At 38.3% G+C, this 25,330-nt stretch overlaps 5 non-coding genes across 5 annotated transcripts; all 5 read left to right on the forward strand.

The window, feature by feature from the left end:
• Positions 1-5,678: 5,678 nt before the first annotated feature.
• TRNAY-AUA (transfer RNA tyrosine (anticodon AUA)) lies at positions 5,679-5,752 on the forward strand. The gene has a single exon. It is a non-coding gene; the product is annotated as a tRNA-Tyr (tRNA).
• Positions 5,753-7,990: 2,238 nt separating this feature from the next.
• Positions 7,991-8,064, forward strand: TRNAS-ACU (transfer RNA serine (anticodon ACU)). The gene has a single exon. It is a non-coding gene; the product is annotated as a tRNA-Ser (tRNA).
• A 13,365-nt stretch (positions 8,065-21,429) lies between these two features.
• TRNAY-AUA (transfer RNA tyrosine (anticodon AUA)) lies at positions 21,430-21,503 on the forward strand. Its single transcript has one exon. It is a non-coding gene; the product is annotated as a tRNA-Tyr (tRNA).
• A 1,095-nt stretch (positions 21,504-22,598) lies between these two features.
• Positions 22,599-22,672, forward strand: TRNAS-ACU (transfer RNA serine (anticodon ACU)). Its single transcript has one exon. It is a non-coding gene; the product is annotated as a tRNA-Ser (tRNA).
• Positions 22,673-24,937: 2,265 nt separating this feature from the next.
• TRNAN-AUU (transfer RNA asparagine (anticodon AUU)) lies at positions 24,938-25,011 on the forward strand. Its single transcript has one exon. It is a non-coding gene; the product is annotated as a tRNA-Asn (tRNA).
• The last annotated feature ends 319 nt before the right edge of the window (positions 25,012-25,330 follow it).

Genomic DNA, 25,330 nt, shown 5'->3' on the forward strand with positions numbered 1-25,330 from the left:
TAATCAGAGTTAGATTTGATTCAAGGATTTTATAAAAACAGATAGGAAGCACAATTTAGCAGTGGGTTGCAGAGAAAAAGAAATATGCTGGCAAAAAAAATCCAATTGAGTGATTAAACAGCTCTTCATTTTCTGGCTTTATTTTTATGCTAACAAATTTGTTCTCTGAAAAGTGTCCACAAAGCCAAGTCTCTGATTAACACCTTTGTAGGGATGGTTTTTCACCTATTACTAAATTAAACTTGCTTCATTGGAAAGGCAGCAAGATGCATCCTCATTTCAATTTCTACTGAAATAATACAGGTTGACACCAGGAAACATTAACGCCACTGCATCCTTGCTGCTTTCTCATGTAGAAGTCTGTTTAATGTGAAAACAAGGTGATATCTAATTAGCACACAGGTAAGGAATTAAGAAAATCTTTATTTAAGGGTGAAGATGTTTCTCACAAAATCGTTGCCCCAATGCATCATTGAAATTCAAGCTGGAAAGATGATTTTAATATATCACTTGTACATTTTGTATTGCTCTTCTGGTGACAATGTAGTTTGTTTTTGTCAATTACCCTTTTAATAATAGGGTAAAGAAAATTAAGTGGATTTTTTAAAGAAAACTATACTGTCAATATACTATTCAAACAAATTAAAATGGTAAAAGTTATTGTACTTCAAGTAAAAATAAAAGAGCAAAAATATCAATCCCAGTTTTGATTACTTAAATTAACAAAAAAAATGCATATAGCAAAGGATAGTTTCAATCTGCCTACCGCTGGGTTATGGGCCCAGCATGCTTCCATTGCTGTACTCTGCTGCACATGTAAGTGCAAGAGATCCTGAAGCACTCACTCATCATGGGAAAGTACCAATGTGTTTCTTCGTTGGTTGATGGAAGAAACATCTTACAAAAACTCTCCAGATTATTGACTTTTTTAAAATTTTTCAAGGAAACGTTTTAGATGAATGCTTATTAGCCTTTGTCAGTATGGACTTTTGCAAAGTGTCTCTGTTGCGCAATCAGTTAGTGTGTATGGCTATTAACCAAAAGGTTGGTGGTTCAATCCCACCCAGGGATGTAATTGACCTTGTTATCAGATTTTGGTGATCTTTAAGTAGACAAGACAAAATTTCAAACCCCCTCTTATGGTGTAGGGTACCTGGCCTTCTCTGATGTAATCAGAGTTAGATTTGATTCAGTGATTTTATAAAAACAGCTAGGAAGCACAATTTAGCAGTGGGTTGCAGAGAAAAAGAAATATGCTGGCAAAAAAATCCAATTGAGTGATTAAACAGCTCTTAATTTTCTGGCTTTATTTTTATGCTAACAAATTTGTTCTCTGAAAAGTGTCCACAAAGCCAAGTCTCTGATTAACACCTTTGTAGGGATGGTTTTTCACCTATTACTAAATTAAACTTGCTTCATTGGAAAGGCAGCAAGATGCATCCTCATTTCAATGTCTACTGAAATAATACAGGTTGACACCAGGAAACATTAACGCCACTGCATCCTTGCTGCTTTCTCATGTGGAAGTCTGTTTAATGTGAAAACAAGGTGATATCTAATTAGCACACAGGTAAGGAATTAAGAAAATCTTTATTTAAGGGTGAAAATGTTTCTCACAAAATCGTTGCCCCAATGCATCATTGAAATTCAAGCTGGAAAGATGATTTTAATATATCACTTGTACATTTTGTATTGCTCTTCTGGTGACAATGTAGTTTGTTTTTGTCAATTACCATTTTAATAATAGGGTAAAGAAAATTAAGTGGATTTTTAAAAGAAAACAATACTTTCAATATACTATTAAAACAAATTAAAATGGTAAAAGTTATTGTACTTTAATGAAAAATAAAAGAGCAAAAATATCAATCCCAGTTTTGGATTACTTTAATTAACAAAAAAAATGCATATAGCAGAGGATAGTTTTAATCTGCCTACCTCTGGGTTATGGGCCCAGCATGCTTCCATTGCAGTACTCTGCTGCACATGTAAGTGCAAGAGATCCTGAAGCACTCACTCATCATGGGAAAGTACCAATGTGTTTCTTTGTTGGTGGATGGAAGAAACATCTTACAAAAACTCTCCAGATTATTGACTTTTTAAAGTTTTTCTAGGAAACGTTTTAGATGAATGCTTATTAGCCTATGTCAGTAAATACTTTTGCAAAGTGTCTCTGTGGCGCAATCAGTTATTGTGTACGGCTATAAACCAAAAGGTTGGTGGTTCAATCCCACCCAGGCACGTAATTGACCTTGTTATCAGATTTTGGTGATCTTTAAGTAGACAAGTCAAAATTTCAAACCCCCTCTTATGGTGTAGGGTACCTGGCCTTCTCTGATGTAATCAGAGTTAGATTTGATTCAGTGATTTTATAAAAACAGCTAGGAAGCACAATTTAGCAGTGGGTTGCAGAGAAAAAGAAATATGCTGGCAAAAAAATCCAATTGAGTGATTAAACAGCTCTTCATTTTCTGGCTTTATTTTTATGCTAACAAATTTGTTCTCTGAAAAGTGTCCACAAAGACAAGTCTCTGATTAACACATTTGTAGGGATGGTTTTTCACCTATTACTAAATTAAATTTGCTTCATTGGAAAGGCAGCAAGATGCATCCTCATTTCAATGTCTACTGAAATAATACGGGTTGACACCAGGAAACATTAACGCCACTGCATCCTTGCTGCTTTCTCATGTGGAAGTCTGTTTAATGTGAAAACAAGGTGATATCTAATTAGCACACAGGTAAGGAATTAAGAAAATCTTTTTTTTTAAGGGTGAAGATGTTTCTCACAAAATCGTTGCCCCAATGCATCATTGAAATTCAAGCTGGAAAGATGATTTTAATATATCACTTGTACATTTTGTATTGCTCTTCTGGTGACAATGTAGTTTGTTTTTGTAAATTACCCTTTTAATAATAGGGTAAAGAAAATTAAGTGGATTTTTTAAAGAAAACTATACTGTCAATATACTATTAAAACAAATTAAAATGGTAAAAGTTATTGTACTTTAAGTAAAAATAAAAGAGCAAAAATATCAATCCCAGTTTTGATTACTTAAATGAACAAAAAAAAATGCATATAGCAAAGGATAGTTTCAATCTGCCTACCTCTGGGTTATGGGCCCAGCATGCTTCCATTGCAGTACTCTGCTGCACATGTAAGTGCAAGAGATCCTGAAGCACTCAGTCATCATGGGAAAGTACCAATGTGTTTCTTCGTTGGTTGATGGAAGAAACATCTTACAAAAACTCTCCAGATTATTGACTTTTTAAAGTTTTTCTAGGAAACGTTCTAGATGTATGCTTATTAGCCTTTGTCAGTATGCACTTTTGCAAAGTGTCTTTGTGGCGCAATCAGTTAGTGTGCACGGCTATTAACCAAAAGGTTGGTAGTTCAATCCCACCCAGGGACGTAATTGACCTTGTTATCAGATTTTGGTGATCTTTAAGTAGACAAGTCAAAATTTCAAATCCCCCTGTTCTGGTGTAGGGTACCTGGCCTTCTCTGATGTAATCAGAGTTAGATTTGATTCATTGATTTTATAAAAACAGCTAGGAAGCACAATTTAGCAGTGGGTTGCAGAGAAAAAGAAATATGCTGGCAAAAAAAAATCCAATTGAGTGATTAAACAGCTCTTCATTTTCTGGCTTTATTTTTATGCTAACAAATTTGTTCTCTGAAAAGTGTCCACAAAGCCAAGTCTCTGATTAACACCTTTGTAGGGATGGTTTTTCACCTATTACTAAATTAAACTTGCTTCATTGGAAAGGCAGCAAGATGCATCCTCATTTCAATGTCTACTGAAATAATACAGGTTGACACCAGGAAACATTAACGCCACTGCATCCTTGCTGCTTTCTCATGTGGAAGTCTGTTTAATGTGAAAACAAGGTGATATCTAATTAGCACACAGGTAAGGAATTAAGAAAATCTTTATTTAAGGGTGAAAATGTTTCTCACAAAATCGTTGCCCCAATGCATCATTGAAATTCAAGCTGGAAAGATGATTTTAATATATCACTTGTACATTTTGTATTGCTCTTCTGGTGACAATGTAGTTTGTTTTTGTCAATTACCCTTTTAATAATAGGGTAAAGAAAATTAAGTGGATTTTTTAAAGAAAACTATACTGTCAATATACTATTCAAACAAATTAAAATGGTAAAAGTTATTGTACTTCAAGTAAAAATAAAAGAGCCAAAATATCAATCCCAGTTTGATTACTTAAATTAACAAAAAAAAAATGCATATAGCAAAGGATAGTTTCAATCTGCCTACCGCTGGGTTATGGGCCCAGCATGTTTCCATTGCTGTACTCTGCTGCACATGTAAGTGCAAGAGATCCTGAAGCACTCACTCATCATGGGAAAGTACCAATGTGTTTCTTCGTTGGTTGATGGAAGAAACATTTTACAAAAACTCTCCAGATTATTGACTTTTTAAAGTTTTTCTAGGAAACGTTTTAGATGAATGCTTATTAGCCTTTGTCAGTATGTACTTTTGCAAAGTGTCTTTGTGGCGCAATCAGTTAGTGTGCACGGCTATTAACCAAAAGGTTGGTGGTTCAATCCCACCCAGGGACGTAATTGACCTTGTTATCAGATTTTGGTGATCTTTAAGTAGACAAGTCAAAATTTCAAATCCCCCTGTTCTGGTGTAGGGTACCTGGCCTTCTCTGATGTAATCAGAGTTAGATTTGATTCAGTGATTTTATAAAAACAGCTAGGAAGCACAATTTAGCAGTGGGTTGCAGAGAAAAAGAAATATGCTGGCAAAAAAAATCCAATTGAGTGATTAAACAGTTCTTAATTTTCTGGCTTTATTTTTATGCTAACAAATTTGTTCTCTGAAAAGTGTCCACAAAGCCAAGTCTCTGATTAACACCTTTGTAAGGATGGTTTTTAACCTATTACTAAATTAAACTTGCTTCATTGGAAAGGCAGCAAGATGCATCCTCATTTCAATGTCTACTGAAATAATACAGTTTGACACCAGGAAACATTAACGCCACTGCATCCTTGCTGCTTTCTCATGTGGAAGTGTGTTTAATGTGAAAACAAGGTGATATCTAATTAGCACACAGGTAAGGAATTAAGAAAATCTTTATTTAAGGGTGAAAATGTTTCTCACAAAATCGTTGCCCCAATGCATCATTGAAATTCAAGCTGGAAAGATGATTTTAATATATCACTTGTACATTTTGTATTGCTCTTCTGGTGACAATGTAGTTTGTTTTTGTCAATTACCATTTTAATAATAGGGTAAAGAAAATTAAGTGGATTTTTGAAAGAAAACAATACTGTTAATATACTATTAAAACAAATTAAAATGGTAAAAGTTATTGTACTGTAAGTAAAAATAAAAGAGCCAACATATCAATCCCAGTTTTGGATTACTTTAATTAACAAAAAAAAATGCATATAGCAGAGGATAGTTTCAATCTGCCTACCTCTGGGTTATGTGCCCAGCATGCTTCCATTGCTGTACTCTGCTGCACATGTAAGTGCAATAGATCCTGAAGCACTCACTCATCATGGGAAAGTACCAATGTGTTTCTTCGTTGGTTGATGGAAGAAACATCTTACAAAAACTCTCCAGATTATTGACTTTTTAAAGTTTTTCTAGGAAACGTTTTAGATGAATGCTTATTAGCCTTTGTCAGTATGTACTTTTGCAAAGTGTCTCTGTGGCGCAATCAGTTAGTGTGTATGGCTATAAACCAAAAGGTTGGTGGTTCAATCCCACCCAGGGACGTAATTGACCTTGTTATCAGATTTTGGTGATCTTTAAGTAGACAAGTCAAAATTTCAACCCCCCCTCTTATGGTGTAGGGTACCTGGCCTTCTCTGATGTAATCAGAGTTAGATTTGATTCAGTGATTTTATAAAAACAGCTAGGAAGCACAATTTAGCAGTGGGTTACAGAGAAAAAGAAATATGCTGGCAAAAAAATCCAATTGAGTGATTAAACAGCTCTTCATTTTCTGGCTTTATTTTTATGCTAACAAATTTGTTCTCTGAAAAGTGTCCACAAAGCCAAGTCTCTGATTAACACCTTTGTAAGGATGGTTTTTCACCTATTACTAAATTAAACTTGCTTCATTGGAAAGGCAGCAAGATGCATCCTCATTTCAATGTCTACTGAAATAATACAGGTTGACACCAGGAAACATTAACGCCACGTGGAAGTCTGTTTAATGTGAAAACAAGGTGATATCTAATTAGCACACAGGTAAGGAATTAAGAAAATCTTTATTTAAGGGTGAAAATGTTTCTCACAAAATCGTTGCCCCAATGCATCATTGAAATTCAAGCTGGAAAGATGATTTTAATATATCACTTGTACATTTTGTATTGCTCTTCTGGTGACAATGTAGTTTGTTTTTGTCAATTACCATTTTAATAATAGGGTAAAGAAAATTAAGTGGATTTTTAAAAGAAAACAATACTTTCAATATACTATTAAAACAAATTAAAATGGTAAAAGTTATTGTACTTTAATGAAAAATAAAAGAGCAAAAATATCAATCCCAGTTTTGGATTACTTTAATTAACAAAAAAAATGCATATAGCAGAGGATAGTTTTAATCTGCCTACCTCTGGGTTATGGGCCCAGCATGCTTCCATTGCAGTACTCTGCTGCACATGTAAGTGCAAGAGATCCTGAAGCACTCACTCATCATGGGAAAGTACCAATGTGTTTCTTCGTTGGTGGATGGAAGAAACATCTTACAAAAACTCTCCAGATTATTGACTTTTTAAAGTTTTTCTAGGAAACGTTTTAGATGAATGCTTATTAGCCTTTGTCAGTATGTACTTTTGCAAAGTGTCTCTGTGGCGCAATCAGTTAGTGTGTACGGCTATAAACCAAAAGATTGGTGGTTCAATCCCACCCAGGGACGTAATTGACCTTGTTATCAGATTTTGGTGATCTTTAAGTAGACAAGTCAAAATTTCAAATCCCCTCTTATGGTGTAGGGTACCTGGCCTTCTCTGATGTAATCAGAGTTAGATTTGATTCAGTGATTTTATAAAAACAGCTAGGAAGCACAATTTAGCAGTGGGTTGCAGAGAAAAAGAAATATGCTGGCAAAAAAATCCAATTGAGTGATTAAACAGCTCTTCATTTTCTGGCTTTATTTTTATGCTAACAAATATGTTCTCTGAAAAGTGTCCACAAAGCCAAGTCTCTGATGAACACCTTTGTAAGGATGGTTTTTCACCTATTACTAAATTAAACTTGCTTCATTGGAAAGGCAGCAAGATGCATCCTCATTTCAATGTCTACTGAAATAATACAGGTTGACACCAGGAAACATTAACGCCAATGCATCCTTGCTGCTTTCTCATGTGGAAGACTGTTTAATGTGAAAACAAGGTGATATCTAATTAGCACACAGGTAAGGAATTAAGAAAATCTTTACTTAAGGGTGAAGATGTTTCTCACAAAATCGTTGCCCCAATGCATCATTGAAATTCAAGCTGGAAAGATGATTTTAATATATCACTTGTACATTTTGTATTGCTCTTCTGGTGACAATGTAGTTTGTTTTTGTCAATTACCATTTTAATAATAGGGTAAAGAAAATTAAGTGGATTTTTGAAAGAAAACAATACTGTCAATATACTATTAAAACAAATTAAAATGGTAAAAGTTATTGTACTTTAATTAAATAAAAAATAGCTAACATATCAATCCCAGTTTTGGATTACTTTAACAAAAAAAATGCATATAGCAGAGGATAGTTTCAATCTGCCTACCTCTGGGTAATGGGCCCAGCATGCTTCCATTGCTGTACTCTGCTGCACATGTAAGTGCAAGAGATCCTGAAGCACTCACTCATCATGGGAAAGTACCAATGTGTTTCTTCGTTGGTTGATTTAAGAAAATTCTTACAAAAACTCTCCAGATTATTGTCTTTTTAAAGTTTTTCTAGGAAACGTTCTAGATTAATGCTTATTAGCCTTTGTCAGTATGTACTTTTTGCAAAGTGTCTCTGTGGCGCAATCGGTTAGTGTGTCTGGCTACTAACCAAAAGGTTGGTGGTTCAATCCCACCCAGGGACATGATTGACATTGTGATCAGGTTTTGGTGATATTTAAGTAGACAAGTCAAAATTTCAAACCCCCTCTTTTGGTGTAGGGTACCTGGCCTTCTCTGATGTAATCGGAGTTAGATTTGATTCAGTGATTTTATAAAAAACAGCTAGGAAGCACAATTTAGCAATGGGTTGCAGAGAAAAAAATATGCTGGTAGAAAAATCCAATTGAGTGATTAAACAGCTCTTCATTTTCTGCCTTTATTTTTATGCTAACAAATTTGTTCTCTGAAAAGTGTCCACAAAGCCAAGTCTCTGATTAACACCTTTGTAAGGATGGTTTTTCACCTATTACTAAATTAAACTTGCTTCATTGGAAAGGCAGCAAGATGCATCCTCATTTCAATGTCTACTGAAATAATACAGGTTGACACCAGGAAACATTAACACCACTGCATCCTTGCTGCTTTCTCATGTAGAAGTCTGTTTTATGTGAAAACAAGGTGACATGTAATTAGCACACAGGTAAGGAATTAAGAAAATCTTTATTTAAGGGTGAAGATGTTTCTCACAAAATCGTTGCCCCAATGCATCATTGAAATTCAAGCTGGAAAGATGATTTTAATATATCACTTGTACATTTTGTATTGCTCTTCTGGTGACAATGTAGTTTGTTTTTGTCAATTACCCTTTTAATAATAGGGTAAAGAAAATTAAGTGGATTTTTTAAAGAAAACTATACTGTCAATATACTATTAAAACAAATTAAAATGGTAAAAGTTATTGTACTTTAAGTAAAAATAAAAGAGCAAAAATATCAATCCCAGTTTTGATTACTTAAATTAACAAAAAAAAATGCATATAGCAAAGGATAGTTTCAATTAGAGATGAGCGCCTGAAATTTTTCAGGTTTTGTGTTTTGGTTTTGGGTTCGGTTCCGCGGCCGTGTTTTGGGTTCGACCGCGTTTTGGCAAAACCTCACCGAATTTTTTTTGTCGGATTCGGGTGTGTTTTGGATTCGGGTGTTTTTTTCAAAAAACCCTAAAAAACAGCTTAAATCATAGAATTTGGGGGTCATTTTGATCCCATATTATTATTAACCTCAAAAACCATAATTTCCACTCATTTTCAGTCTATTCTGAATACCTCACACCTCACAATATTATTTTTAGTCCTAAAATTTGCACCAAGGTCGCTGGATGACTAAGCTAAGCGACACTAGTGGCCGACACAAACACCTGGCCCATCTAGGAGTGGCACTGCAGTGTCACGCAGGATGTCCCTTCCAAAAAACCCTCCCCAATCAGCACATGATGCAAAGAAAAAAAGAGGCGCAATGAGGTAGCTGACTGTGTGAGTAAGATAAGCGACCCTAGTGGCCGACACAAACACCGGGCCCATTTAGGAGTGGCACTGCAGTGTCACGCAGGATGTCCCTTCCAAAAAACCCTCCCCAATCAGCACATGACGCAAAGAAAAAAAGAGGCGCAATGAGGTAGCTGACTGTGTGAGTAAGATTAGCGACCCTAGTGGCCGACACAAACACCGGGCCCATTTAGGAGTGGCACTGCAGTGTCACGCAGGATGTCCCTTCCAAAAAACCCTCCCCAATCAGCACATGACGCAAAGAAAAAAAGAGGCGCAATGAGGTAGCTGACTGTGTGAGTAAGATTAGCGACCCTAGTGGCCGACACAAACACCGGGCCCATTTAGGAGTGGCACTGCAGTGTCACGCAGGATGTCCCTTCCAAAAAACCCTCCCCAATCAGCACATGACGCAAAGAAAAAAAGAGGCGCAATGAGGTAGCTGACTGTGTGAGTAAGATTAGCGACCCTAGTGGCCGACACAAACACCGGGCCCATTTAGGAGTGGCACTGCAGTGTCACGCAGGATGTCCCTTCCAAAAAACCCTCCCCAATCAGCACATGACGCAAAGAAAAAAAGAGGCGCAATGAGGTAGCTGACTGTGTGAGTAAGATTAGCGACCCTAGTGGCCGACACAAACACCGGGCCCATTTAGGAGTGGCACTGCAGTGTCACGCAGGATGTCCCTTCCAAAAAACCCTCCCCAATCAGCACATGACGCAAAGAAAAAAAGAGGCGCAATGAGGTAGCTTACTGTGTGAGTAAGATTAGCGACCCTAGTGGCCGACACAAACACCGGGCCCATTTAGGAGTGGCACTGCAGTGTCACGCAGGATGTCCCTTCCAAAAAAACCTCCCCAATCAGCACATGACGCAAAGAAAAAAAGAGGCGCAATGAGGTAGCTGACTGTGTGAGTAAGATTAGCGACCCTAGTGGCCGACACAAACACCGGGCCCATTTAGGAGTGGCACTGCAGTGTCACGCAGGATGTCCCTTCCAAAAAACCCTCCCCAATCAGCACATGACGCAAAGAAAAAAAGAGGCGCAATGAGGTAGCTGACTGTGTGAGTAAGATTAGCGACCCTAGTGGCCGACACAAACACCGGGCCCATTTAGGAGTGGCACTGCAGTGTCACGCAGGATGTCCCTTCCAAAAAACCCTCCCCAAACAGCACATGACGCAAAGAAAAATAAAAGAAAAAAGAGGTGCAAGATGGAATTGTCCTTGGGCCCTCCCACCCACCCTTATGTTGTATAAACAAAACAGGACATGCACACTTTAACCAACCCATCATTTCAGTGACAGGGTCTGCCACACGACTGTGACTGATATGACGGGTTGGTTTGGACCCCCCCCAAAAAAGAAGCAATTAATCTCTCCTTGCACAAACTGGCTCTACAGAGGCAAGATGTCCACCTCATCATCACCCTCCGATATATCACCGTGTACATCCCCCTCCTCACAGATTATCAATTCGTCCCCACTGGAATCCACCATCTCAGCTCCCTGTGTACTTTGTGGAGGCAATTGCTGCTGGTCAATGTCTCCGCGGAGGAATTGATTATAATTCATTTTAATGAACATCATCTTCTCCACATTTTCTGGATGTAACCTCGTACGCCGATTGCTGACAAGGTGAGCGGCGGCACTAAACACTCTTTCGGAGTACACACTTGTGGGAGGGCAACTTAGGTAGAATAAAGCCAGTTTGTGCAATGGCCTCCAAATTGCCTCTTTTTCCTGCCAGTATAAGTATGGACTGTGTGACGTGCCTACTTGGATGCGGTCACTCATATAATCCTCCACCATTCTTTCAATGGTGAGAGAATCATATGCAGTGACAGTAGACGACATGTCCGTAATCGTTGTCAGGTCCTTCAGTCCGGACCAGATGTCAGCATCAGCAGTCGCTCCAGACTGCCCTGCATCACCGCCAGCGGGTGGGCTCGGAATTCTGAGCCTTTTCCTCGCACCCCCAGTTGCGGGAGAATGTGAAGGAGGAGATGTTGACAGGTCGCGTTCCGCTTGACTTGACAATTTTCTCACCAGCAGGTCTTTCAACCCCAGTAGACTTGTGTCTGCCGGAAAGAGAGATCCAAGGTAGGCTTTAAATCTAGGATCGAGCACGGTGGCCAAAATGTAGTGCTCTGATTTCAACAGATTGACCACCCGTGAATCCTTGTTAAGCGAATTAAGGGCTCCATCCACAAGTCCCACATGCCTAGCGGAATCGCTCCGTGTTAGCTCCTCCTTCAATGTCTCCAGCTTCTTCTGCAAAAGCCTGATGAGGGGAATGACCTGACTCAGGCTGGCAGTGTCTGAACTGACTTCACGTGTGGCAAGTTCAAAGGGCATCAGAACCTTGCACAACGTTGAAATCATTCTCCACTGCGCTTGAGACAGGTGCATTCCACCTCCTATATCGTGCTCAATTGTATAGGCTTGAATGGCCTTTTGCTGCTCCTCCAACCTCTGAAGCATATAGAGGGTTGAATTCCACCTCGTTACCACTTCTTGCTTCAGATGATGGCAGGGCAGGTTCAGTAGTTTTTGGTGGTGCTCCAGTCTTCTGTACGTGGTGCCTGTACGCCGAAAGTGTCCCGCAATTTTTCTGGCCACCGACAGCATCTCTTGCACGCCCCTGTCGTTTTTTAAATAATTCTGCACCACCAAATTCAAGGTATGTGCAAAACATGGGACGTGCTGGAATTTGCCCATATTTAATGCACACACAATATTGCTGGCGTTGTCCGATGCCACAAATCCACAGGAGAGTCCAATTGGGGTAAGCCATTCCGCGATGATCTTTCTCAGTTGCCGTAAGAGGTTTTCAGCTGTGTGCGTATTCTGGAAACCGGTGATACAAAGCGTAGCCTGCCTAGGAAAGAGTTGGCGTTTGCGAGATGCTGCTACTGGTGCCGCCGCTGCTGTTCTTGCGGCGGGAGTCCATACATCTACCCAGTGGGCTGTCACAGTCATATAGTCCTGACCCTGCCCTGCTCCACTTGTCCACATGTCCGTGGTTAAGTGGACATTGGGTACAACTGCATTTTTTAGGACACTGGTGAGTCTTTTTCTGAGGTCTGTGTAAATTTTCGGTATCGCCTGCCTAGAGAAGTGGAACCTAGATGGTATTTGGTAACGGGGGCACACTGCCTCAATAAATTGTCTAGTTCCCTGTGAACTAACGGCGGATACCGGACGCACGTCTAACACCAACATAGTTGTCAAGGCCTCAGTTATCCGCTTTGCAGCAGGATGACTGCTGTGATATTTCATCTTCCTCGCAAAGGACTGTTGAACAGTCAATTGCTTACTGGAAGTAGTACAAGTGGGCTTACGACTTCCCCTCTGGGATGACCATCGACTCCCAGCAGCAACAACAGCAGCGCCAGCAGCAGTAGGCGTTACACGCAAGGATGCATCGGAGGAATCCCAGGCAGGAGAGGACTCGTCAGAATTGCCAGTGACATGGCCTGCAGGACTATTGGCATTCCTGGGGAAGGAGGAAATTGACACTGAGGGAGTTGGTGGGGTGGTTTGCGTGAGCTTGGTTACAAGAGGAAGGGATTTACTGGTCAGTGGACTGCTTCCGCTGTCACCCAAAGTTTTTGAACTTGTCACTGACTTATTATGAATGCGCTGCAGGTGACGTATAAGGGAGGATGTTCCGAGGTGGTTAACGTCCTTACCCCTACTTATTACAGCTTGACAAAGGGAACACACGGCTTGACACCTGTTGTCCGCATTTCTGTTAAAATAGTTCCACACCGAAGAGCTGATTTTTTTGGTATTTTCACCAGGCATGTCAACGGCCATATTCCTCCCACGGACAACAGGTGTCTCCCCGGGTGCCTGACTTAAACAAAACACCTCACCATCAGAATCCTCCTGGTCAATTTCCTCCCCAGCGCCAGCAACACCCATATCCTCCTCATCCTAGTGTACTTCAACACTGACATCTTCAATCTGACTATCAGGAACTGGACTGCGGGTGCTCCTTCCAGCACTTGCAGGGGGCGTGCAAATGGTGGAAGGCGCATGCTCTTCACGTCCAGTGTTGGGAAGGTCAGGCATCGCAACCGACACAATTGGACTCTCCTTGTGGATTTGGGATTTCGAAGAACGCACAGTTCTTTGCGGTGCTACTGCTTTTGCCAGCTTGAGTCTTTTCATTTTTCTAGCGAGAGGCTGAGTGCCTCCATCCTCATGTGAAGCTGAACCACTAGCCATGAACATAGGCCAGGGCCTCAGCCGTTCCTTGCCACTCCGTGTGGTAAATGGCATATTGGCAAGTTTACGCTTCTCCTCCGACAATTTTATTTTAGGTTTTGGAGTCCTTTTTTTACTGATATTTGGTGTTTTGGATTTGACATGCTCTGTACTATGACATTGGGCATCGGCCTTGGCAGACGACGTTGCTGGCATTTCATCGTCTCGGCCATGACTAGTGGCAGCAGCTTCAGCACGAGGTGGAAGTGGATCTTGATCTTTCCCTAATTTTGGAACCTCAACATTTTTGTTCTCCATATTTTAATAGGCACAACTAAAAGGCACCTCAGGTAAACAATGGAGATGGATGGATACTAGTATACAATTATGGACGGACTGCCGAGTGCCGACACAGAGGTAGCTACAGCCGTGAACTACCGTACTGTGTCTGCTGCTAATATAGACTGGTTGATAAAGAGATGTCATAGTATGTATGTATGAAGAAGAAAGAAAAAAAAACCACGGTTAGGTGGTATACAATTATGGACGGACTGCCGAGTGCCGACACAGAGGTAGCCACAGCCGTGAACTACCGTACTGTACTGTGTCTGCTGCTAATATAGACTGGTTGATAAAGAGATGTCGTAGTATGTATGTATAAAGAAGAAAGAAAAAAAAACCACGGTTAGGTGGTATACAATTATGGACGGACTGCCGAGTGCCGACACAGAGGTAGCCACAGCCGTGAACTACCGTACTGTACTGTGTCTGCTGCTAATATAGACTGGTTGATAAAGAGATGTCGTAGTATGTATGTATGAAGAAGAAAGAAAAAAAAAACACGGTTAGGTGGTATACAATTATGGACGGACTGCCGAGTGCCGACACAGAGGTAGCCACAGCCGTGAACTACCGTACTGTACTGTGTCTGCTGCTAATATAGACTGGTTGATAAAGAGATGTCGTAGTATGTATGTATGAAGAAGAAAGAAAAAAAAAACACGGTTAGGTGGTATACAATTATGGACGGACTGCCGAGTGCCGACACAGAGGTAGCCACAGCCGTGAACTACCGTACTGTACTGTGTCTGCTGCTAATATAGACTGGTTGATAAAGAGATGTCGTAGTATGTATGTATAAAGAAGAAAGAAAAAAAAACCACGGTTAGGTGGTATACAATTATGGACGGACTGCCGAGTGCCGACACAGAGGTAGCCACAGCCGTGAACTACCGTACTGTACTGTGTCTGCTGCTAATATAGACTGGTTGATATAGAGATGTCGTAGTATGTATGTATGAAGAAGAAAGAAAAAAAAACCACGGTTAGGTGGTATACAATTATGGACGGACTGCCGAGTGCCGACACAGAGGTAGCCACAGCCGTGAACTACCGTACTGTACTGTGTCTGCTGCTAATATAGACTGGTTGATAAAGAGATGTCGTAGTATGTATGTATGAAGAAGAAAGAAAAAAAAACCACGGTTAGGTGGTATACAATTATGGACGGACTGCCGAGTGCCGACACAGAGGTAGCCACAGCCGTGAACTACCGTACTGTACTGTGTCTGCTGCTAATATAGACTGGTTGATAAAGAGATGTAGTAGTATGTATGTATAAAGAAGAAAGAAAAAAAAACCACGGGTAGGTGGTATACAATTATGGATGGACTGCCGAGTGCCGACACAGAGGTAGCTACAGCCGTGAACTACCGTACTGTGTCTGCTGCGACTGGATGATAAATAATGATATAAAAAATATATATATATCACTACTGCAGCCGGACAGGTATATATATTATATAATGACGGACCTGCTGGACACTGTCTGTCAGCAGAATGAGTTTTTTATAGAATAAAAAAAAAAACACCACACAAGTGAAGTCACACGACGAGTGTTTAACTTTTTCAGGCAATCACAATATAGTATACTACTAACTATACTGGTGGTCAGTGTGGTCAGGTCACTGGTCAGTCACACTGGCAGTGGCACTCCTGCAGCAAAAGTGTGCACTGTTTAATTTTAATATAATATGTACTCCTGGCTCCTGCTATAACCTATAACTGGCACTGCAGTGCTCCCCAGTCTCCCCCACAATTATAAGCTGTGTGAGCTGAGCACAGTCAGATATATAATATATATATACATAGATGATGCAGCACACTGGGCTGAGCAGTGCACACAGATATGGTATGTGACTGTCTTGTACTCCTGGCTCCTGCTATAACCTATAACTGGCACTGCAGTGCTCCCCAGTCTCCCCCACAATTATAAGCTGTGTGAGCTGAGCACAGTCAGATATATATACATAGATGATGCAGGCATGCAGCACACTGGGCTGAGCAGTGCACACAGATATGGTATGTGACTGAGTCACTGTGTGTACCGTTTTTTTCAGGCAGAGAACGGATATATTAAATAAAACAACTGCACTGCTGGTGGTCACTGTGGTCAGTCACTAAACTCTGCACTCTCTTCTACAGTATCAGCCTCAGGTCAATCTCTCTCTCTCTCTCCTAATCTAAATGGAGAGGACGCCAGCCACGTCCTCTCCCTATCAATCTCAATGCACGTGTGAAAATGGCGGCGACGCGCGGCTCCTTATATAGAATCCGAGTCTCGCGAGAATCCGACAGCGTCATGAGGGTGAAAATGTTTCTCACAAAATCGTTGCCCCAATGCATCATTGAAATTCAAGCTGGAAAGATGATTTTAATATATCACTTGTACATTTTGTATTGCTCTTCTGGTGACAATGTAGTTTGTTTTTGTCAATTACCATTTTAATAATAGGGTAAAGAAAATTAAGTGGATTTTTAAAAGAAAACAATACTTTCAATATACTATTAAAACAAATTAAAATGGTAAAAGTTATTGTACTTTAATGAAAAATAAAAGAGCAAAAATATCAATCCCAGTTTTGGATTACTTTAATTAACAAAAAAAATGCATATAGCAGAGGATAGTTTTAATCTGCCTACCTCTGGGTTATGGGCCCAGCATGCTTCCATTGCAATACTCTGCTGCACATGTAAGTGCAAGAGATCCTGAAGCACTCACTCATCATGGGAAAGTACCAATGTGTTTCTTCGTTGGTGGATGGAAGAAACCTCTTACAAAAACTCTCCAGATTATTGACTTTTTAAAGTTTTTCTAGGAAACGTTTTAGATGAATGCTTATTAGCCTTTGTCAGTATGTACTTTTGCAAAGTGTCTCTGTGGCGCAATCAGTTAGTGTGTACGGCTATAAACCAAAAGGTTGGTGGTTCAATCCCACCCAGGGACGTAATTGACCTTGTTATCAGATTTTGGTGATCTTTAAGTAGACAAGTCAAAATTTCAAATCCCCTCTTATGGTGTAGGGTACCTGGCCTTCTCTGATGTAATCAGAGTTAGATTTGATTCAGTGATTTTATAAAAACAGCTAGGAAGCACAATTTAGCAATGGGTTGCAGAGAAAAAAAATATGCTGGCAGAAAAATCCAATTGAGTGATTAAACAGCTCTTCATTTTCAGCCTTTATTTTTATGCTAACAAATTTGTTCTCTAAAAAGTGTCCACAAAGCCAAGTCTCTGATTAACACCTTTGTAGGGATGGTTTTTCACCTATAACTAAATTAAACTTGCTTCATTGGAAAGGCAGCAAGATGCATCCTCATTTCAATGTCTACAGAAATAATACAGGTTGACACCAGGAAACATTAACGCCACTGCATCCTTGCTGCTTTCTCATGAAGAAGTCTGTTTAATGTGAAAACAAGGTGATATCTAATTAGCACACAGGTAAGGAATTAAGAAAATCTTTATTTAAGGGTGAAGATGTTTCTCACAAAATCGTTGCCCTAATGCATCATTGAAATTCAAGCAGGAAAGATGATTTTAATATATCACTTGTACATTTTGTATTGCTCTTCTGGTGACAATGTAGTTTGTTTTTGTCAATTACCCTTTTAATAATAGGGTAAAGAAAATTAAGTGGATTTTTTAAAGAAAACTATACTGTCAATATACTATTAAAACAAATTAAAATGGTAAAAGTTATTGTACTTTAAGTAAAAATAAAAGAGCAAAAATATCAATCCCAGTTTTGATTACTTAAATTAACAAAAAAAAATGCATATAGCAAAGGATAGTTTCAATCTGCCTACCTCTGGGTTATGGGCCCAGCATGCTTCCATTGCAGTACTCTGCTGCACAGAGTGCAAGAGATCCTGAAGCACTCAGTCATCATGGGAAAGTACCAATGTGTTTCTTTGTTGGTTGATGGAAGAAACATCTTACAAAAACTCTCCAGATTATTGACTTTTTAAAGTTTTTCTAGGAAACGTTCTAGATGTATGCTTATTAGACTTTGTCAGTATGTACTTTTTGCAAAGTGTCTCTGTAGCGCAATCGGTTAGTGTGTCCGGCTACTAACCAAAAGGTTGGTGGTTCAATTCCAACCAGGGACGTAATTGACCTTGTTATCAGATTTTGGTGATCTTTAAGTAGACAAGTCAAAATTTCAAACCCCCTGTTATGGTGTAGGGTACCTGGCCTTCTCTGATGTAATCAGAGTTAGATTTGATTCAGTGATTTTATAAAAACAGCTAGGAAGCACACTTTAGCAGTGGGTTGCAGAGAAAAAGAAATATGCTGGCAAAAAAAATCCAATTGAGTGATTAAACAGCTCTTCATTTTCTGGCTTTATTTTTATGCTAACAAATTTGTTCTTTGAAAAGTGTCCACAAAGCCAAGTCTCTGATTAACACCTTTGTAGGGATGGTTTTTCACCTATTACTAAATTAAACTTGCTTCATTGGAAAGGCAGCAAGATACATCCTCATTTCAATGTGTACTGAAATAATACAGAATGACACCAGGAAACATTAACGCCACTGTGTCCTTGCTGCTTTCTCATGTGGAAGTCTGTTTAATGTGAAAACAAGGTGATATCTAATTAGCACACAGGTAAGGAATTAAGAAAATCTTTATTTAAGGGTGAAGATGTTTCTCACAAAATCGTTGCCCCAATGCATCATTGAAATTCAATTTGTCTATTACCATTTTAATAATAGGGTAAAGAAAATTAAGTGGATTTTTGAAAGAAAACAATACTGTCAATATACTATTAAAACAAATTAAAATGGTAAAAGTTATTGTACTTTAAGTAAAAATAAAAGAGCCAAAATATCAATCCCAGTTTTGGATTACTTTAATTAACAAAAAAAAATGCATATAGCAGAGGATAGTTTCAATCTGCCTACCGCTGGGTTATGGGCCCAGCATGCTTCCATTGCTGTACTCTGCTGCACATGTAAGTGCAAGAGATCATGAAGCACTCACTCATCATGGGAAAGTACCAATGTGTTTCTTCGTTGGTTGATGGAAGAAACATCTTACAAAAACTCTCCAGATTATTGACTTTTTAAAGTTTTTCTAGGAAACGTTTTAGATGAATGCTTATTAGCCTTTGTCAGTTTGGACTTTTGCAAAGTGTCACTGTGGCGCAATCAGTTAGTGTGCTATTAACCAAAAGGTTGGTGGTTCAATCCCACCCAGGGACGTAATTGACCTTGTTATCAGATTTTGGTGATCTTTAAGTAGACAAGTCAAAATTTCAAACCCCCTCTTATGGTGTAGGGTACCTGGCCTTCTCTGATGTAATCAGAGTTAGATTTGATTCAGTGATTTTCTAAAAACAGCTAGGAAGCACAATTTAGCAGTGGGTTGCAGAGAAAAAGAAATATGCTGGCAAAAAAATCCAATTGAGTGATTAAACAGCTCTTCATTTTTTGGCTTTATTTTTATGCTAACAAATTTGTTCTCTGAAAAGTGTCCACAAAGCCAAGTCTCTGATTAACACCTTTGTAAGGATGGTTTTTCACCTATTACTAAATTAAACTTGCTTCATTGGAAAGGCAGCAAGATGCATCCTCATTTCAATGTCTACTGAAATAATACAGGTTGACACCAGGAAACATTAACGCCACTGCATCCTTGCTGCTTTCTCATGTGGAAGTCTGTTTAATGTGAAAACAAGGTGATATCTAATTAGCACACAGGTAAGGAATTAAGAAAATCTTTATTTAAGGGTGAAAATGTTTCTCACAAAATCGTTGCCCCAATGCATCATTGAAATTCAAGCTGGAAAGATGATTTTAATATATCACTTGTACATTTTGTATTGCTCTTCTGGTGACAATGTAGTTTGTTTTTGTCAATTACCATTTTAATAATAGGGTAAAGAAAATTAAGTGGATTTTTAAAAGAAAACAATACTTTCAATATACTATTAAAACAAATTAAAATGGTAAAAGTTATTGTACTTTAAGTAAAAATAAAAGAGCAAAAATATCAATCCCAGTTTTGATTACTTAAATCAACAACAAAAAATGCATATAGCAAAGGATAGTTTCAATCTGCCTACCTCTGGGTTATGGGCCCAGCATGCTTCCATTGCAGTACTCTGCTGCACATGTAAGTGCAAGAGATCCTGAAGCACTCACTCATCATGGGAAAGTACCAATGTGTTTCTTCGTTGATTGATGGAAGAAACATCTTACAAAAACTCTCCAGATTATTGACTTTTTAAAGTTTTTCTAGGAAACGTTCTAGATGTATGCTTATTAGCCTTTGTCAGTATGTACTTTTTACAAAGTGTCTCTGTGGCGCAATCGGTTAGTGTGTCTGGCTACTAACCGAAAGGTTGGTGGTTCAATCCCAACCAGGGACGTAATTGACATTGTTATCAGATTTTGGTGATCTTTAAGTAGACAAGTCAAAATTTCAAACTCCCTGTTATGGTGTAGGGTACCTGGCCTTCTCTGATGTAATCAGAGTTAGATTTGATTCAGTGATTTTATAAAAACAGATAGGAAGCACAATTTAGCAGTGGGTTGCAGAGAAAAAGAAATATGCTGGCAAAAAAAAACCAATTGAGTGATTTAAACAGCTCTTCATTTTCTGGCTTTATTTTTATGCTAACAAATTTGTTCTCTGAAAAGTGTCCACAAAGCCAAGTCTCTGATTAACACCTTTGTAGGGATGGTTTTTCACCTATTACTAAATTAAACTTGCTTCATTGGAAAGGCAGCAAGATGCATCTTCATTTCAATGTCTACTGAAATAATACAGGTTGACACCAGGAAACATTAACGCCACTGCATCCTTGCTGCTTTCTCATGTAGAAGTCTGTTTAATGTGAAAACAAGGTGATATCTAATTAGCACACAGGTAAGGGATTAAGAAAATCTTTATTTAAGGGTGAAAATGTTTCTCACAAAATCGTTGCCCCAATGCATCATTGAAATTCAAGCTGGAAAGATGATTTTAATATATCACTTGTACATTTTGTATTGCTCTTCTGGTGACAATGTAGTTTGTTTTTGTCAATTACCATTTTATTAATAGGGTAAAGAAAATTAAGTGGATTTTTTAAAGAAAACTATACTGTCAATATACTATTAAAACAAATTTAAATGGTAAAAGTTATTGTACTTTAAGTAAAAATAAAAGAGCCAAAATATCAATCCCAGTTTTGGATTACTTTAATTAACAAAAAAAAATGCATATAGCAGAGGATAGTTTCAATCTGCCTACCGCTGGGTTATGGGCCCAGCATGCTTCCATTGCTGTACTCTGCTGCACATGTAAGTGCAAGAGATCCTGAAGCACTCACTCATCATGGGAAAGTACCAATGTGTTTCTTCGTTGGTTGATGGAAGAAACATCTTACAAAAACTCTCCAGATTATTGACTTTTTAAAGTTTTTCTAGGAAACGTTTTAGATGAATGCTTATTAGCCTTTGTCAGTATAGACTTTCGCAAAGTGTCTCTGTGGCGCAATTGGTTAGTGTGTACGGCTATAAACCAAAAGGTTGGTGGTTCAATCCCACCCAGGGACGTAATTGACCTTGTTATCAGATTTTGGTGATCTTTAAGTAGACAAGTCAAAATTTCAAACCCCCTCTTATGGTGTAGGGTACCTGGCCTTCTCTGATGTAATCAAAGTTAGATTTGATTCAGTGATTTTATAAAAACAGCTAGGAAGCACAATTTAGCAGTGGGTTGCAGAGAAAAAGAAATATGCTGGTAAAAAAATCCAATTGAGTGATTAAACAGCTCTTAATTTTCTGGCTTTATTTTTATGCTAACAAATTTGTTCTCTGAAAAGTGTCCACAAAGCCAAGTCTCTGATTAACACCTTTGTAGGGATGGTTTTTCACCTATTACTAAATTAAATTTGCTTCATTGGAAAGGCAGCAAGATGCATCCTCATTTCAATGTCTACTTAAATAATACGGGTTGACACCAGGAAACATTAACGCCACTGCATCCTTGCTGCTTTCTCATGTGGAAGTCTGTTTAATGTGAAAACAAGGTGATATCTAATTAGCACACAGGTAAGGAATTAAGAAAATCTTTATTTAAGGGTGAAAATGTTTCTCACAAAATCGTTGCCCCAATGCATCATTGAAATTCAAGCTGGAAAGATGATTTTAATATATCACTTGTACATTTTGTATTGCTCTTCTGGTGACAATGTAGTTTGTTTTTGTCAATTACCATTTTAATAATAGGGTAAAGAAAATTAAGTGGATTTTTAAAAGAAAACAATACTTTCAATATACTATTAAAACAAATTAAAATGGTAAAAGTTATTGTACTTTAAGTAAAAATAAAAGAGCAAAAATATCAATCCCAGTTTTGATTACTTAAATCAACAACAAAAAATGCATATAGCAAAGGATAGTTTCAATCTGCCTACCTCTGGGTTATGGGCCCAGCATGCTTCCATTGCAGTACTCTGCTGCACATGTAAGTGCAAGAGATCCTGAAGCACTCACTCATCATGGGAAAGTACCAATGTGTTTCTTCGTTGGTTGATGGAAGAAACATCTTACAAAAACTCTCCAGATTATTGACTTTTTAAAGTTTTTCTAGGAAACGTTCTAGATGTATGCTTATTAGCCTTTGTCAGTATGTACTTTTAACAAAGTGTCTCTGTGGCGCAATCGGTTAGTGTGTCTGGCTACTAACCGAAAGGTTGGTGGTTCAATCCCACCCAGGGACGTAATTGACGTTGTTATCAGATTTTGGTGATCTTTAAGTAGACAAGTCAAAATTTCAAACTCCCTGTTATGGTGTAGGGTACCTGGCCTTCTCTGATGTAATCAGAGTTAGATTTGATTCAGTGATTTTATAAAAACAGATAGGAAGCACAATTTAGCAGTGGGTTGCAGAGAAAAAGAAATATGCTGGCAAAAAAAAACCAATTGAGTGATTTAAACAGCTCTTCATTTTCTGGCTTTATTTTTATGCTAACAAATTTGTTCTCTGAAAAGTGTCCACAAAGCCAAGTCTCTGATTAACACCTTTGTAGGGATGGTTTTTCACCTATTACTAAATTAAACTTGCTTCATTGGAAAGGCAGCAAGATGCATCTTCATTTCAATGTCTACTGAAATAATACAGGTTGACACCAGGAAACATTACCGCCACTGCATCCTTGCTGCTGTCTCATGTAGAAGTCTGTTTAATGTGAAAACAAGGTGATATCTAATTAGCACACAGGTAAGGGATTAAGAAAATCTTTATTTAAGGGTGAAAATGTTTCTCACAAAATCGTTGCCCCAATGCATCATTGAAATTCAAGCTGGAAAGATGATTTTAATATATCACTTGTACATTTTGTATTGCTCTTCTGGTGACAATGTAGTTTGTTTTTGTCAATTACCATTTTATTAATAGGGTAAAGAAAATTAAGTGGATTTTTTAAAGAAAACTATACTGTCAATATACTATTAAAACAAATTTAAATGGTAAAAGTTATTGTACTTTAAGTAAAAATAAAAGAGCCAAAATATCAATCCCAGTTTTGGATTACTTTAATTAACAAAAAAAAATGCATATAGCAGAGGATAGTTTCAATCTGCCTACCGCTGGGTTATGGGCCCAGCATGCTTCCATTACTGTACTCTGCTGCACATGTAAGTGCAAGAGATCCTGAAGCACTCACTCATCATGGGAAAGTACCAATGTGTTTCTTCGTTGGTTGATGGAAGAAACATCTTACAAAAACTCTCCAGATTATTGACTTTTTAAAGTTTTTCTAGGAAACGTTTTAGATGAATGCTTATTAGCCTTTGTCAGTATAGACTTTTGCAAAGTGTCTCTGTGGCGCAATTGGTTAGTGTGTACGGCTATAAACCAAAAGGTTGGTGGTTCAATCCCACCCAGGGATGTAATTGACCTTGTTATCAGATTTTGGTGATCTTTAAGTAGACAAGTCAAAATTTCAAACCCCCTCTTATGGTGTAGGGTACCTGGCCTTCTCTGATGTAATCAGAGTTAGATTTGATTCAGTGATTTTATAAAAACAGCTAGGAAGCACAATTTAGCAGTGGGTTGCAGAGAAAAAGAAATATGCTGGTAAAAAAATCCAATTGAGTGATTAAACAGCTCTTAATTTTCTGGCTTTATTTTTATGCTAACAAATTTGTTCTCTGAAAAGTGTCCACAAAGCCAAGTCTCTGATTAACACCTTTGTAGGGATGGTTTTTCACCTATTACTAAATTAAATTTGCTTCATTGGAAAGGCAGCAAGATGCATCCTCATTTCAATGTCTACTTAAATAATACGGGTTGACACCAGGAAACATTAACGCCACTGCATCCTTGCTGCTTTCTCATGTGGAAGTCTGTTTAATGTGAAAACAAGGTGATATCTAATTAGCACACAGGTAAGGAATTAAGAAAATCTTTATTTAAGGGTGAAGATGTTGCTAACAAAATCGTTGCCCCAATGCATCATTGAAATTCATGCTGGAAAGATGATTTTAATATATCACTTGTACATTTTGTATTGCTCTTCTGGTGACAATGTAGTTTGTTTTTGTCAATTACCATTTTAATAATAGGGTAAAGAAAATTAAGTGGATTTTTGAAAGAAAACAATACTGTCAATATACTATTAAAACAAATTAAAATGGTAAAAGTTATTGTACTTTAAGTAAAAATAAAAGAACCAAAATATCAATCCCAGTTTTGATTACTTTAATTAACAAAAAAAATGCATATAGCAGAGGATAGTTTCAATCTGCCTACCTCTGGGTTATGGGCCCAGCATGCTTCCATTGCAGTACTCTGCTGCACATGTAAGTGCAGTAGATCATGAAGCACTCACTCATCATGGGAAAGTACCAATGTGTTTCTTCATTGGTTGATGGAAGAAACATCTTACAAAAACTCTCCAGATTATTGACTTTTTAAAGTTTTTCTAGGAAACGTTCTAGATAAATGCTTATTAGCCTTTGTCAGTATGGACTTTTTGTAAAGTGTCTCTGTGGCGCAATCGGTTAGTGTGTTTGGCTATTAACCAAAAGGTTGGTGGTTCAATCCCACCCAGGGACGTAATTGACCTTGTGATCAGATTTTGGTGATCTTTAAGTAGACAAGTCAAAATTTCAAACCCCCTGTTATGGTGTAGGGTACCTGGCCTTCTCTGATGTAATCAGAGTTAGATTTGATTCAGTGATTTTATAAAAACAGCTAGGAAGCACAATTTAGCAGTGGGTTGCAGAGAAAAAGAAATATGCTGGCAAAAAAATCCAATTGAGTGATTAAACAGCTCTTCATTTTCTGGCTTTACTTTTATGCTAACAAAGTTGTTCTCTGAAAAGTGTCCACAAAGCCAAGTCTCTGATTAACACCTTTGTAGGGATGGTTTTTC

Source organism: Pseudophryne corroboree, chromosome 8, assembly GCF_028390025.1.
Source record: "Pseudophryne corroboree isolate aPseCor3 chromosome 8, aPseCor3.hap2, whole genome shotgun sequence".
NCBI classification, from domain to species: domain Eukaryota; kingdom Metazoa; phylum Chordata; class Amphibia; order Anura; family Myobatrachidae; genus Pseudophryne; species Pseudophryne corroboree.